Genomic DNA, 17,233 nt, shown 5'->3' with positions numbered 1-17,233 from the left:
ACTTTGGAACTGGTCCTGGAACTAGCTCTTGTAGACCAGGCTGGTCTGGAACTCACAGAGATCCGCCTGCCTCTGCCTCCCGAGTGCTGGGATTAAAGGGGTGCGCCACCATCTCCTGGCAGGAGGATCATTTTTCCTATACCCATTCTATCAGTCCATGAGCATGAGAGATCTTTCCATCTTCTCATATCTTTTTCAATCTCTTAAAGTTTTTTTTCATGCAAATTTTCCTTTGCTTGGTTAGAGTTACTCCAGGATATTTAGTATTATTTGAGGCTAGTGGGAAAAGTGTTGTTTTTCTGATTTCTTTCTCAGGCCACTTGCCACTTGTATAGAGAAAGGCTACTGATTTAGGGGTGTTGATTTTGTATTCAGCTACTCTGCTGAAAGTGTTTATCAGCTGTACAAGTTTCCCAGTGGAAATTTTAGGCCATTTCTGCATACTATCATATCATCTGCAAATAAAGATACTTAGACTTCTTCCCTTCCATTGTGTATCCCCTTGATCTCCTTTAGTTGTACGAGCAGCTAGTGCTATAGCTAGCAATCCCAGTACTGTGTTGAATAGAGGTGTGGAGAAAGTGAGGCAACTGTGTCCTGTTCCTGATCTTTGCAGACTTGAGTTTCTCTTCACTTCAGTAGATGTTGGCTATGAGCTTACTGTAAACCGCATCTATTAGGTTAATGCACGTCAGCTGTATTCTTAGTACCTCCAGGAGTTTTTAAATAGTGATTTAGGTATTTTAGGAATATCGATGTTGTGTCTGCATGTATGTCTGTCTGCACACAAGAAGAGGGCTTCCAGTCCCGTGGTACCACAGGTACAGACGCCTGTAAACAGTCTTGTGGGTGCTTGGAGTTAAACTCAAGACCTCTGGAAGGTCAGCCAGTGCTCTTAACTGCTGAGCCACCCCTCCAGCCCCCTCTCCAGAATGTTCATCATTAAGGGGTGTTGGATTTTTTTTTCCCTCAAGGCCTTTTCTGCATCTAATGAGATAATCATGATGTTTTTGTCTTTCAGTCTGTTTATATGGTGGATTATATTTTTGATTAGCATATGTTTAACCATCCCTGAATCTTTGGGATGAAGCCTGCTTGATCATGTGGATAATTTTTTTCATGTGTTCCTGGAATTACTTTGCAAGTATTTTATTAAGATTTTTTGGCTCTTTTGTTTATTAGGGAAATTGGTCTGTAATTCTCTTTCTTTGTTGAGTCTTTATGTGGTTTGGGTATCAGAGTAACTGTGGCCTCATAAAACAAATTGGGCAATGTTTCTTTTGTTTCTATTTTGTGAAATAATTTGAGGAGAATTGGCATTAACTATTCTTTGAAAGTCTGGTAGAACTCTATGCTAAAATCATCTGGCCCTGGGCTTTTTTCAGTTAGAAGACTTTTAATGGCTGCCTTGATTTCACTGGAGGTTGCAGGTCTGTTTATATTGCTTATCTGATCTTGATTTAACTTGGTAAGTGATATTTCTTTAAAAAAAAAAACAAAAAACAACAACAACAACAACAACAACAACAAAACCCTCTTTATTTTAGATTTTCCAATTTGGGGGAATACAGTTTTTAAAGTATCTTCTATGAATCTCTGGGTTTTCTGGTTTCTATTGTTATATCCCCCTTTTCATCTCTAATTTTGTTAATTTTGATGTTCTTTCTTTTCCTTTTAGTTAATTTGGGTAAATGTTTGTCAATCTTACTGATTTTCCCAAAGAACAAACTGTTTCATTGATTCTTTGTATTATTTTTGTGTGTCTGTTTGTTTGTTTCCATTTTATTGAATTCTCCCTGTGTTTGATTATTTCTTAATGTCTACTCCTTTTAGGTGTAATTTATCCTTTTTGTTCTAGAGCTTTCCAGTGTGCTGTTAAATTGCTCGTGTGAGATCGCTCCAATTTGTTTATATAGGCATTTAGTACTATGAGCTTGCCTCTTAGAACTGCCTACATTGTGTCCCGTAAATTTGGGTATGTTGTGTGTTCGTTTTCATCAATTCTAGGAAGTCTTTGATTTCTTTCTTGACTCATCTTTCATTAAGTAGATAGTTTCTCAGCTTCCATGAGTTTGTAGGCTTTCTGTTGTTTCTGTTGTTGACATCCAGCTTTAATTCGTGGGGCTCAGAAAGGATAGAAACTATTATTCCAATTTTCTTGTATCTATTGAGACCGGCTTTGTGTCTGAGAATGTGGTCAGTCTTGGAGAAGGTTCCATAAAGTGCCAAGAAGGTATAGTCTTTATGTCTGGGCGAAATGGTCTGTGAAGGTGTCGGATCCGTTTGGTTTATGGCCTTAGTTAGCTCCAGCATTTCTCGGTTTAGTTTTGTCTGCACGACCTGTTTATTGGCAAGAGTCGGGCACTAAGGCTCCCACTATCGCTGTGTGAGGGTCAATACACTGATACGCTGTAGCAGTGTTTATTTTATAAACTTGGCCCCCCTCGTGTTTGGTGTGTAGATGTTAAGAACGGCAATGCCCTCTTGATAGATTTTTTTTTCCTTCGGTGAGTATGTAGTGTCCTTCCCTATCTCTTCTGATTGGTTTGGGGTTGAAGTCTGTTTTGTTGGATATTACAAACATACCAGTTTGTTTCTTAGCTCCATTTGCTTGGAATATTGCATACTTGATGTGAAGGTGTGCTTCCTGGATGCAGCAAAGGATAGATCCTGTTTCTACATCACTTCTGTTTTGTTCCTTGGTTTCGGATGCCCTCTCTGATTTGTAGGAGGGTGTGGTGTCCGTGTGTTGCCTGGCAGGGAATGCTCCTGGGATCCTGCCAGGTACTGCCACTTGGGGTTTCTGGGTGAAATGTGTCTCTATAAACTAGAAGCTGACACTCAGAAATAGGCATGGGATGGGGGTGGTGAGGGAGTCTGCAGGAGAGAGGGGAACGGGGTGTCCCAACACGCTCTGCTCAGTTCGCTGAGAATGGGGGCAGAGAGAGGAAAGGTCACACGGGAGGTCTGCTGCCGATCTGGGGATGAGACTGGTGTCAGATTGAGAGTAGAGGAGTGAGCATGAAGACCCAATGCTCTTGATTCTTGTTGAAGAGCTACTTGTTTCCCGGAGGATGCCTGGTGGAGTTGGGGGCTGAGATAAAGAGGTGAGCCCTGGAAGGAAGGATAGAGGGGAAGATTCACATGAGCCACTGGAGATGGGGCCGACAGGAAGGGGGGGCACAGCAAATGTGAGAATGCGGGATTGAATTTGGAGGCAAGGAGGGAGGGGAAGTGGAGACCTCTGTTTATTCTACTTGTTTCCTTGGCTGGGATACTGATTGTCTTTATATGCGGTCTTGCTATATATCTCTGACTGGCTTGATGCTACACAGCTCATGTTGGTCTTGAACTCATGGGAGACCTCTTTTCTCGGCTTCCTAAATGCTGGAATGACAGACAGATCTATAGCAGCAGGAGGGGGTTACTGCTATGTTTAAAATGGGACATGTAGGCTGATTTTTTTTTCATCGGGACCACTGGCTCCCCAGTAATGACACGGAGACTGATTATTGATTATACAAGCTCAGCCAATAGCTTAGGCTTGTTTCTAACTAGCTCTTATAACTTAAACTAACCCATTTCTATTAATCTACTTTCTGCCTCGTGGCTTTATTACCCTTACTCTGTACTGCCCAGGCTGCTTCCTCTGAGTGCTGGCATCTCCTTGAGACTCCACCCTTCTTCCCAACTTTCTCTCTGCCCCCCAAATCCTGCCTAGCTATGGGTCACTGAGTTGTTTATTAAACCAATCACAGTGAAATATCTTCACACATTGTGAAGGAATTTTCCGCAACAGGGGCCATCCCTAAAAATTCATCTTTGCCGGCACCACGTGAGCAGCTCTAGACTCCCGGAGTTTATTGTTAGCAAGATGAATTAATCCTGAAAGCTTGGGGGAACTTCTTTTTAGTTTTGGTTTACCATCAAGACAAAGGTAAAACGCATGGTCTGTATTCTCCTTCCTCTGAGACATGTTACTATGTAAACATATTCTTCTAGAAGGCTCTTTCAGTCCTGTACAGAAGAATCATATGTTTCTCTAAGTGCCGTCTCCTCTCAGTTTTTCCTTAGATAGTTGAAACTCAATAGGAAGAAAATAGATTCCATAGGATTTCTTTTCTTTATATAAAAGAATTATTACTCTTGGATGGATCTAGAAAACATCATTTTGAGTGAGGTAACCAAGACCCAGAAAGACAAATATCATATGTACTCACTCATAAGTGGCTTTTAGACATAAAGCAAAGAAAAACCAGCCTACAATTAATAATCCCAGAGAACCAAGAGAACAAAGAGAACCGTAAGAGAGACATACATGGAGCTAAACTACATGGGAAGTAGAAAAAGGCAAGATCTCCTGAGTAAATTGGGAGCATGGGACCATGGAAGAGGGTTGAAGGGGAGGGGAGAGGCAGGGAGGAGAGCAGAGAAAAATGTAGAGCTCAATAAAAATCAATAAAAAATTTTAAAAAGAATTATTATTCTTAATTAACATTCATAACTATTTTTCAACTTGCTGGAATACACAGTTCAGTCAAATCAGCAAAGCAACCAGGCAGATGCAACACCAAATTCTGCAGAATTAATTTAGTAAAGAGAAATTCAGTGTGAGGGCGGGAAGATGGTTCAGTCAGAGAAGGGTTTTCTGTGCGGGTAGTTCAATTTGTTTTTCCCTCCTTTTATTTGTACTAATAATTTATAATTGGGGAGCAGAGCTTTGCAATGTTGACTGTAATTATTAGGCCAAAGAGGTTGCGGTTGACAAAGTAACAAAATTCAGTGTAGAAGACAAAAAGAGAGAGAGAGAGAGAAAGTCAAAATAAGTTTCTCCTCCTGAAGGGACGGCGTGAGAGAGAACAGCTTGTCCGCTAACTGCACGATGAAGTCATGGCTGCTGTATCAGTAGGAAACGCTTAGCATGAGACTCCTTCCATCTCCTCTTGCTCTGCAGTATAATGCTGGTGACAGGTATTTAAGAACTGTGTGTTCTTCCAGAAGGTTCGCTGTCTGCTGAGGACTCTCAGGCCGTCCCCACACAGAGAGTGCTCCGGACTGTTTTGAAGTACAGCAGACCCTCCGTGTGGCAGGCACGCCTCAGGTTGTAACTCTCCCTTTTGGATTTCATCATCAGAATTTAACTTCTGGATTTTTTTTTTTTGGCTTGCCAACACTTCAGAGACATTGAATAAGGTTTTACTTTTTAAACAAATCCCATTTGTACTTAAAAACAAAGTCACTTCCTAAACGCAAAGAGTCCCACAGAACATAGTAAATTCTTGACATGGTATCTCGGATTCTCAGTCAGCTAATTTTCATTGTGTAATCAGTTCCATTTGGTGGCAAATCCTTGAGGCAATTTCACATCTCTTAAATGCTGGCATACACCAAATTCATGGGATCATGGGAGTTTGCTGGTGGGAAGCAAGAAAGTTCATAAAACCAAGGCAAATTAGGCTAAAAGTCAATGTGATGATCAAACCTTACATTTCCATTAGCCCATAAGTGAAAAATTGGAAGCCCTGCGATTGATTTCAGGAATCCCTTTCAGACAGTTTCTTTTGTTCACCAGTGTGAGATCAAAATGATCCTGCAAGCGCCGTCTCTTGAGAACGGTCATCGTTGCCGCTGTTGTAACAGATGCAGGCTCCGGGTGCTTTGCAGGAGAGCAGTGTTTAGCAATAACTTCTCCAGAAAGGGTGAGTCGTCCATCTGAGGATGTCAGACAACAACTTGCCTGATGTGAAAGTTATTAATAAGTCAGCTCCCTCCCTCTGCCTTTCTGCTTTTTAATGACCAAAAGTAATGAGCCGTTTTAAGAGTTTTTGTCTCACTAATTTTTATAATACGCAAACTGTACCGAACATCGTGACCATTAAGACAAGCTTGCAGTTACATGGATCTCCATGGAAACACTGAAATGCAGATAAACAATCCCAGACAATAGATAAGAATGCATGAACCTGTTTATTAGGCTTCAAATGTCTTCCTAGTGTTCGTGTTAGCAAGTTCCCTATAAGGGAAAAAAAAGTGAGAAGAATCAGGGAGGTGGTGCTGTTTGTTATCACAACCAAAAATAACACGGCATTTCTGCAGTTCTCCCCAATAAAATGGAAATTTTATAAATAAGCCACATATTTTATTTGAAATTTAAGTAGCATCCAAATACCAAAGTAAACAGAAATATTTTCAATTTACTTCAACAACTTATTTAACTCAACATAGCTAAACCAGCATTTCAACAGACAACCAGGAACGAAGTCTTCTTATTTAACCCAACATAGCTAAACCAGCATTTCAACAGACACCCAGGAACGAAGTCTTAATGGGTAGCTGACATTATTTTTCTCATACTGTCTTTGAAATTGGCTGTGTTCTCCTGAATCCCAGGCTGGTCTGCAACTTTCTATATGGCTGAGGATTTTTTTATACTCTCTCCTGCCTTTGCTTCCCCTGTCCTGGAATTATATGTGTATGCTACTGAGTGTAACTTTATAAGGTAGTAAGACTACAACCCAGGGCTCCACTCTCATTAGGCAAGCCCTTTACCAAGCCCCCTGGAGCACCTGGGTCACCACATTTGACATTTACAGTGACCACATGCAGCCTAGTGGTCATTGTGTTTGACAAACACTTATTGTATTTTGAAGAGGAGTAGAGACCCTTCCACGGAGAGCCCTTGCAATTTCCCTTTGGTTTAGTTAAGAAGTTAGACACTCAAACACACCCTGCCCTGGCCCTGGAGGCTTGATGTTCCTGCCCAGAGCGATCATGCCTTAGGGACTTTTCATGTTACCAGGAAGAAGAAGCAGACTCACCAAAACCTGCTGCTATTTTTGCTCCAATGTTAATGTTCTAGAATCTTTATCAGTTAAAGACCTGAGCTCTACCAACCACTGAAGCTGATTTGAACCCAAGAGGAAACCCTTAAGGTTCTGATGAGCTTAGAACTAATATACCCCCATACAATTTATCAAGCACACAGGACCGAGTGCCCATTATCGGCGGAGCACTGGCTTAGTTGGTAGGTTTATTGCCCCACCATCACTGGCTTCTGACGACATCTGTTGCCTAAGCATATGGTATCGTTCCCACACTCTTTTTCCGCGCTCTCTGGCTACAGGGGAATTAATTCTTGCCGTCTTTTGACCACGTATGTAACTTTATATCATCCAGGTTTATATTCAGCTTCTTTTGCACACGCCTTTTACAAGACAAGACACACTTTCTTCTTGTTTCACCTTGGATTGTGTCAAAACCCTACTCATTCGTTCTGTGGAATACGGGATCTATCCCAGCCCCAGCCCTTGTTCTACAGGGAGTTTCCTGGTAATCTGAAAACAACCTTATCTCTAATCAAGGAGCTGGTACAGCTTCCATGAAGTGCCCTCTACGTCAGTGACAATCCTGTAGTCACACAGAGGGCGGACTCACAGGAAAAGGCTAGGATGAGCTTGCCTATAAAGGTTCGCTTGAAAGCTATCTGGAAAGTAAGATTTATTTTTTAAATATAGATGTGTCCAAAAGGAACCAAAACTAAGATGGGAACCTTTGAGCCTCTTCTTGAGAGCCCAGTGCACACGAGCACTCATCTTGTGAGGACCCAGTACCCTCTGAGTAGCTCAGCGCACTTCCCCAACCGTGTTTAAGTATCAGTGCGTCCTCACCCTTGAGGCCACCCTAGCTCAAACTCTCTTCATCCCCTTAAACTTGCTCTTTCAAACTCTGTACGCTCTGGATTGAACATCACTTCAATGCATAGCACGTTCTTCTATATAGCCTAGCACCAGACAAGGTAATCCCACGCTGAGCTCTGGGCATCGCCACCTCCAGCTAACGCTTTTCCCCATTGCCTAATAACGGCCCAACTCCTTCTAGCTGCTGTCCAAGGCCCACCCATGCTGTGACCCTAATAGCATCATAATGTGTCCTCCTCTGCTCTCCATGAAGTCCAGCCAAAGCGTACTGGTCAACTCCCAACAGCATCCTATCCAGTCCAGCTTCTGGGCCCCACGTCTGTAGCATTTGTATTTTTTCTTAGTTCCCTGAATTCTTGCTGATTGAAACGTGAGTCCCACCCATCAGGTCCCAATCAAAACTAGAACTTCTTTTATGTAGTCTTCCTGGATTTTTCCAGCAGGAAATAATCTTTTAGTCCTCAAATCTACTTTATTTGTATGGTCTATTTTGACCCTAGTTACATGGCGAGGTTACTTGTGTGTCTTGGGTGTCATCTTTTCAATGATGAGGCTATAAAGTTTCTCATTCAATAACTATGTATCTATGGTGTGTAATATAAGAAGACCAGTAGACTATTTGTTATGTGTCTCTTCCATTGTCCCTAGCATGTGTGCCTTACTCTGCAAGTACTCAGAGAATATTTGTGGCATACCTAAGTTTCTCATTTGTTTGAAAACTGTACATCCAACCGTCTTTATTTTCAGAACGGAATAGCAAGAAAAGTCTGAGAGCAATCTCAGTAAGAGTTCAAACATAGAGGCCCTTGACTCTGACCCCACTTAGCCACAGAGACCTTGGCAAGCCCTCACACACACAGAGCCTTTTGCTCTCAGTTCATACATGTTTCTAACAATGGTCATCATGACAACAACCACAGTGGACTCCAGCATCTGATTTCCAAACTTATTTTAGCTGAGAAACAGCCGATTTGGAGCACAGAATAGATGTCATTTACATAGACATCAGTAAGACGAACAGCCTCATCGAGGAAAAGTCTACAAAAGCACCCCCGTGTGTGTGTGTGTGTGTGTGTGTGTGTGTGTGTGTGTGTGTGTGTGTGTGTGATCACACAGAGTAATAATAATAAAAACGGCAGCCTGGGGCCATTTAGAACAGGGACAAGCAGTTTCATTACATATCTCCGAAGAGCCCAGGGGCTTCTGGGGGTTAGAGTCCACTACATTTAATGACGGCAAGTGTTCTGACTGGGCTGTGTTTACAATGCATTATTTCAGAAGAACATCTTGGAAATGTTTCCATCCAAGACAATTAAAAGTAAAACTTTTGGTGTTTAAAAGGATAAATCCTCAGCCATCTATTAAACTCGTTTATGCGGAACATGCCTCCTCCCACCCCGCCCCCACCCACAGCCTGGAAAGCCAGGATTTTATTGTACATCCTTCTACTGCTGGCTCGTTTGTCCCAGAACATGTGTTGGCCTCGAGCGTTTCGTTCAATTTTCTTCAGTAAGTTTTATTCCCATATGATCTGCAAAACACCCCCAGTGGGCCAATAGAAGACACGGAAGATGTAAGTCTTAGGTTTGTCCTACAGGCGCTCAAGGAAAGTCCCCTAGAGCAGGTAGGAGCTGTATCCTAAGGGAGCAGATGGGAAGACAGTGATGCATCGTGTGGGAAAGGGATCATGAGTAATTAAGAGGGGTTCTCAGAGCTGTGCCTCCCAACCAGAAGTGGGAGATTTGTGGAGGTCATCTGGGGTAAAGAGAACAGCACAGGGGGAGGAGAAGCTAGAAGCGTGAAAGAGCAAATATTCTTCAAGAGATGCTGGAGAGCCAGCCTGGCAGAGCTGCAGGACCTCGCTTGGAAACCTCAAGAGATAACGTTTGGGCGTTTTCACAGTTTTTTTTACAGACCTCTGTAACTATCTAAGGTCACATCTCAGGCTGCTTAGGCTGTCACAAAGAAAAAAGTCACACATTGAGTGGCTTCAACACGAGGCATTTGTTTCTCTTGGTTCTGGGGTTGGCAAATTCAAAGTCAAAGGGCTGACTTACTTGCTTCTAGCAAGTTCTCTCTTCCTGGTTTTCAGATAACAGACTTCTCTCTGTGCTGTGGGACAATGGTTTTGTACCCTGTCACTTATATTGTTCTGCTTTAATAAAACACAGATTGGCCAGTAGCCAGGCAGGAAGTAGAGGCAGGACGATGAGAACAGGGAAATTCTGAGAAGAGTCGGTCTGCAGTCAACACAGAGGAAGCAGACACAGAGGAAGCAAGATGAGAACGCTTCACGTCACGTGACTAACATAGATAAGAATTACGAGCAATTTTAAGATGTCAGAATTAGTTAATAAGAAGCCCTGAGCTAGGGCTGGAGAGATGGCTCAGAGGTTAAGAGCAGTGCCTGCTCTTCCAAAGGTCCTGAGTTCAATTCCCACAACCACATGGTGGCTCACAACCATCTGTAATGAGATCTGGTGCCCTCTTCTGGCCTGCAGGCATACACACAGACAGAATATTGTATACATAATAGATAGATAGATAGATAGATAGATAGATAGATAGATAGATAGATAGATAAGCCTGAGCTAATAGGCCAATCAGTTTAAGATAAATGTAGATCTCTGTGTGTCTCTTTGGGACTGAACGGCTGCGGGACTGGGCAGGACAGAAACTACTGCCAGCTTCTCTGTGTCCTCAACTGCTGGGGAGATGGTAAAGCTATCTATCAGGTTGCTAAACCATCATGATGGCATCGCTCTGAGGGTGGCTGACCCATCATGATGGCATCTCTCTGACGACCTCATCTACTCCCCAAAAGCCCCATCTCCAAATATCACCAGATTAAGGTTAAAGCTACAACCTATAGATTTGGAGAAGACCAATATTTTTCTCTATAACATGATATAAATATAAATCATGCATATTTTTTTAAAAAAATCCCAAAGTCAAGTTACAGATTATCTCTGTCTCTAATCGCTGATTTTGCTGGAGGGTTTGCATGACAGCCAGTTACAAGCTGTAATGCTCACTTGACTGGCCTCTTCTATGTTGATTTTTATAGGCAAAACCTTAAGAAATGTAAATATTTCCTTTGGTTAAGAGCTCTGGGGAATCTACTTCTAGGAGTCCCCCAGCTAGTGCCATGGATACATGCTGGGCAGTGGTTAACGAATTTCCTGGTAATTGAGTGTGAATGAAAAAGCATCCTCAAGCCTGTCAACTGTAAGGACTGGGGACTGACTGGCTTGTTTAATTAAACGAGCTTCTAATAATTGTTCTGTCCACCTTCCTCACGAGGCTAGAGGAGCAAAGCAAGTGTTGCCCTAGCATCTAGCCCTGCCAGCAAGACAGAATGTAGAGAGCAGCTTAATACATGTTTGACCTCGAGATGAATTCGTATTTTAATGCTCAACTAAAGGAAAATTTTGTGTTGCTCAATTGTAAGTCAACCTGTTCTGAGTTGGCTAGGATCTTTGCAACTGTTAGGTCACGCGTGTTGAACAAATTAAAAGCAAATCACGAAATCAGGGATTTTAAAGTCATTAGTTCAAGGACACATTCATTGTAAATCCAATACACACATCCTGTTGCATTGGCTGCTCCTGTGTAATTGGGAGCCAACTTGAATGTTCACATGACAAGGAAAATTGCGAGTTTAAATTTATTAATATGTTGCCTTGGCAGAACACCAGACCTCTTAGTAGCAAAATATGGAGAGAAAAGATATTAGTCTCCAAAGGCTTGAGTTTGAAAATAAACTGATGGCCTTTTTTTTTTAAAGAAAATCATTCATAAGAGCCATAGATAGGGGACTATAAAGCCTTTTAAGTGAAAATTATTCAATACTCAAACAAAATTTTAATGTGGTATTTATTTGGAATTCCTGTTGAATATACAAGTGTTTACCTAAGCAGTTCAAATCCTGCTCAGCTCCTCATTCACTAAACTACCTCACATCAACAAACCTATGACTGACAAAGCAAGATTTGAACCCAAGACCTTTTCTGGTGCTCAGAATTGGCCCTTGAACAGACACTATCAGCATTGTCTGGGAACTTGTTGGAAAAAGTCTCAAGTCCTGCCCTGACCTGCTTGATTAAGAATCTCTGGCTGTAGCCGTGGTGAGTTCTGTGAGTTCTAGGACAGCCTGGCCTACATTGTGAGTTCCAAAACAGCCGGAGCTACATGGTGAGATCTTGTGTCAAGGAAGGAAGAAAGAAGGAAGGAAATAAAGAAGGGAGGAAGGGAAGGAGGGAGGGAGGGAGGGAGGGAGGGAGGGAGGGAGGGAAGGAAGGAAGGAAGGAAGGAAGGAAGGAAGGAAGGAAGGAAAGAGTCTCTGGTTTGTGGGGCTGCAGAAATGGCTCAGCAATTCAAAGCATTCTGTTCTTACAGATGATCTTAGCTCAGTTCTCAGCACCAGTGTGGGGCACCTCACAACTGTCTGTCGGGTTCAGGAGATCTAATAACTTCTGGCCAGGTAGGCAACCGCCCTAATGTTTATAGACCCCACTCCAACACACACACACACACACACACACACACACACACACACACACACAATTAAAAGTATAACCCTTTGAAAAGAATCTCAGCTTTCAGTAGATCCTAATGTGCCCAAGGTTGGGAAAGGATCATCTGTTTCTGTCTAATTATAGAAAACATGTATGTTTCTTACAAGTTTTCCATAGTCCAGAATATTAACATTATACACATTTTTTTATTCAGACCATGAGCATAATAGTCTTTATACCAGCGGCAACAATTTTTACATTTAGAGTATGTAGAATAAGCGCCAATAAAAATGACAGCACATTCTTTTTTTTTTTATCATGAAATCCTTTTTTTTTTATTTATTTATTATTTTTTCTTGGAAAAAAAATTTTCCGCCTCCTCCCATCCTCCCATTTCCCTCCCCTTCCTCCCACTCCACTCCCCCTCCCTCCACTCCTTTCCCCCTCCCTCTCCAGACCGAAGAGCAGTCAGGTGGAAAGTCCAAGGTCCTCCCCCCTCGATCTAGGTCTAGGAAGGTGAGCATCCAAACTGGCTAGGCTCCCACAAAGCCAGAACATTAAGTAGGATCAAACCCCAGTGCCATTGTCTTTGGCTTCTCATCAGTCCTCATTGTTCAGAGAGTCCGGTTTTATCCCATGCTTTTTCAGTTCCAGTCCAGCTGGCCTTGGTGAGCCCCCAATAGATCAGTCCCTCTGTCTCAGTGAGTGGGTGCACCCCTCACGGTCCCAACTTCTTTGCTCATGTTCTCCCTCCTTCTGCTCCTCATTGGGACCTTGGGAGCTTATTCCGGTGCTTCAATATGGGTCTCTGTCTCTATCTCCATCCATCGCCTGATGAAGGTTCTATGGTGATATGCAAGATATTCATCAGTGACTTCTCGAATTTTGCATGCAAATGGATGGAAATAGAAAACACTATCCTGAGTGAGGTGTCCCAGACCCAAAAAGATGAACATGGGATGTATTCACTCATAATTGGTTTCTAGCCATAAATAAATGACATTGAGTCTATAATTTGTGATCCTAAAGAAGCTAAATAAGAAGGTGAACCCAAAGAAAAACATATAGTTATCCTCCTGGATATGGGAAGTAGACAAGATTGCCGAGCAAAAATTGGGATCTTGGGGGTGGGGTGGGATAGGGGTAAGGGGAGATGGGGAGAGAAATGTGAGAAGGGAAGGATGGGGGGAACTTGGGGAATTGGGATGGTTGGGATAAAGGAAGGATGGATATAGGAGCAGGGAAGCATATATCTTAATTAAGGGATCCAGCTTAGGGTGGGCAAGAGACCTGAAGAGGGGCTTTCAGGTGCCCAGGGGGATGTCCCCAGTTAGTGCCTTGGGCAGCTGAGGATAAGGAACCTGAAATGACAGCACATTCTTACCTATTAAATATACAAAAAAAGCTAGAGAGATCGGAGTCCTGCCAAGAAAGACCTGACTGCACATACTGATTTGGGATTAAAACAGTAATCACTTAGTTCATTCTAAACCTTAATAGATAAGACAAACTTTAATATAAGCTTAGAAACAAGCACCCTGCCAAGAGGGCAAGGACAACCACCCAGGATACGGCGACGAAAGGGAAATATAATCCATGAAGCTGGCAGTCGGAATCCATTGCCAGCGAGGGTTGTTTTGCCAAATAGTGAAATGTATTGACGTTAATCCCGAGCTTTCATTAGAATGTCACAGAGACATCAACATTTTCTAAGCAAAGTTACTGGAAGTCATTCAAGATATTCTTGTTGTTATAACAGATCAACTAGGGATGTTTTTTACGCCAAACTCCTGGATGAGAAAATATTTGCAATGAAGCTCAGTGCTTTTATATACAGACTTCCATGGATGAAAACTGATTTTTATCTCCCTGGGAATTTAGCGGTCATTTTAATAGTTGAGAGCTGGTGTGCTCTCAACAGGTTCAAGGGGTTGACTTAACGTGAAGCCAGAATTTTTGCTTTCCTGATAGAACAGAGAATTCTTATTCCGCTTATTATGCCGAGAGCCTGGCAACTCTGGGGCATGGTGCTTGCCTCTTCCAGATGTTTCTAAATTGATGCTCAGTGCTTTTCACCCAATCTCAAAGCTACTTTCTTTATCATTAGACCTCAAAGAGGCTCGTGTGGAGGAAGAGAATGGAGATGTTTGACAATTTTACCGTCTTGTTCTTCTTTTTAAATAGAGAACTCATTTGAAACTGGAAATAAATCACTCAAGTCTATTTTCTGCCCTCAAGGTGTGTGCCGCTGCTTTACAAGAGACTGGCTTAAACAGATGGGTAGATTCAATCTCACAGCTACTGAAAGTGTCCTCTTCTGAATAAGTATGTAAAAGTTTTGTAGATTCTTCCTATTTATGTATTTAAGGAAAGCAAAGCCATTCTTTCGACCATTTTTATCTAAACAAAAATTCAACACTGTCATTCCAAGTTCAATCTCTACTCAAGTTCTCTCTAGCCATACTTAATTATTCCTCTATGCTCTAGGTCCTCTCTAGCCATACTTAATTATTCCTGTATGCTCTAGGTCCTCTCTAGCCATACTTATTTGTCCCTCTATGCTCTAGGTCCTCTCTAGCCATACTTATTTGTCCCTCTATGCTCTAGGTCCTCTCTAGCCATACTTCCTTATTCCTCTTGATCACTATTTTCCTACTATCTAGGGATCTACTAAGGGTGAACATTATACTATGTGTTTTACCTCAGTTCCTGCTGGCCGAATCTTCACATGGTACTCACCTTGTAGTGAAAAGAATAACATAGGACTCTGTGCTGCTCTGCCGTGTCAGGCTTTAAACCACGGAGAGCCTTAGTTCCCATCTCTGCTCGACTTCTTATTACCTCTGTGATCTGAAAAGTATTGATTGACATGTGGCCAGGTGTGGTGGCTAACACCTTTAATCCCAGCACTCAGGAAGCAGAGGCAGGTGGATATTTGTGAGTTCCAGGCCAGCCTGCTCTACAATGTCCAGGACAGCCAGGGCTATTAGACAGAGAAACCACGTCTTAGATTCATGTTAATACCAGCTAAATCTAGTTGATGGAAATAAGAGTGTTTCCATGCATGTGAGACTCCTACCTCTTCCACCTGAATGCTCTTTGGTTTCTCTGCTCCTGGATCACTTGTTCTTCTGTGGTCATCAGCTTTTTCCTCTAGCCTTGCTTGGAGCACTTTGCTCTTGATCTTTGCCTATAGATAGAGTCTAGCCTTGAGCTCCAACCACTCCACTAGAGAGGGGACTTTTCTGCCCCTGCCTCTCGTGTATACAGTTAGACATTTGCTGTGGAAATTGTCTGCGACTTCCTAAAACACAAAAGCAGTTATCAATGTAAGTTTAAAAACAGAGTGCATATATGTTTTCTTAAAACACATAAAACTCAGAATTTCCTAAACTCATCCATACAAAATTATGGGCAAGCTAGCATTCCAGTCAAGCCCAAAGTTTCTGTTGGAATATTTCCATGATCTAAGTATCAGATTATAACAGCCTTAAAAGACATTGTCGCCAACTCAAATCAGATAATTAATTAAAAGACTGGTTTAAGGCGGGCGGTGGTGGTGCACGCCTTTAATCCCAGCACTCAGGAGGCAGAGGCAGGCAGATCTCTGTGAGTTCAAGGCCAGCCTGGTCTATAAGAGCTGGTTTCAGTACAGGCCTCAAAGCTACAGAGAAACCCTGTCTCAAAAAACCAAAACAAACAAAAAGACTGGTTTGAGTGGTATTTTTCCTCCTTCCTCCTGTTACTGGAAACCCGTGACAGCTATTTTGTTCAATGGGGTTTTTCCTTGTGTAAAAAGTTGCTCAAACATTGATGTGCCTTTATCTAGGTAAAAGTTCATGTTGCTTTGACGAATAAAGCTGTCAAACAAAACAAAACAAACAAAAACTTTAAGTTTCCCATGCCTTCTTTTCCAGTAGTGTAGGGCTGTTGTGAGCGCTTGTAACACTGTTAGCCTGTGCAGACGGGCATCCCTGGCACTCTCTGGACGTCGTTTCCATCATCTGTGAAATTAATGCCATGAGCAATTGGGCTGTAAGTTCCGCAGGGTGGAGGATCAGATGTCTTCTCTCTGATTGATTGCTAGTCCATAGGTGCCTGCCTGACGGTAGACACCAATAAGATTTAAGCGGATGGATCAGATGAATTCTATCCACAAAGAGTTTAGCCTGAAGCCCGGAACACAGTAAGTGTTCAAAAAAAAAAATGAAGGCTAATGTATTTTTAACTTTTTGTGTGGAACTTCTTAACAGAGCATTTTTCAAACCCGACCCATGTCCATAGCATTGTGTGGCTGGGAAGTCTTCACATTATGGAACTAAACCTCAGAGAGGCCCCTTCCAGTGGCAATCCTGAAACAGTAACACCTTGGCAAGAAAAGAGTTAGTGGGGGGGAAAAAAGCACTGGGCCAGAAACCCAGGAGATGGAGATTAAGTCTTGGTTCAAGCACTCCCTCAGAAGGGTTGGTTCTCAACCACGAAACACGTCCTTCCACCTCTTTGGGTCTGCTGCTTCCACTGTGACAAAAATCATTTGAATTGCACAATACCCTCTGGATCTTTGGCCAGTTGGAAAGTATAGCAAGTCTCCATCCCTGAGAGTTTAACAGCTTTTAGGATTTACCCTCCATGTATGTTGGCCTGTTTTATACACATGTCCACCCTCCAGCGTGCGTGGGAGTCAATGCCTGCCCTGGGTTTTTACCTAATATAGCAGTATGCCTTCTGGAGCGATGAATTCCTCTCTCCGTTTCCCCTTCTTGTGGTGAAGATTACATGTTTGTTAACCGTCTGGATCTGGAATCCTTATTAGGTTGAAATGAGAAATGTTTTAAAAGGAAGGCATGACTAAGAAAAATCAATGACCTGCCTTTTCCATTGCAGCCCACTGTGATTTCCTACTTACCAATTTTTTCTTTCTTATGCTAGTTATTGGCCATTTTAATAGGCAGCTAGCCAGGTGTGTAGATATATGTGCACCTGCCTCTCTATAGTAGAGGAATGGTCGCTAAGTGCGTA

The sequence above is a fragment of the Microtus pennsylvanicus genome, chromosome 20 (assembly GCF_037038515.1).
Source record: "Microtus pennsylvanicus isolate mMicPen1 chromosome 20, mMicPen1.hap1, whole genome shotgun sequence".
Classification (NCBI taxonomy): domain Eukaryota; kingdom Metazoa; phylum Chordata; class Mammalia; order Rodentia; family Cricetidae; genus Microtus; species Microtus pennsylvanicus.
The sequence above is the reverse complement of the archived record's forward strand: the minus strand, read 5'-3'. Positions refer to the sequence as shown.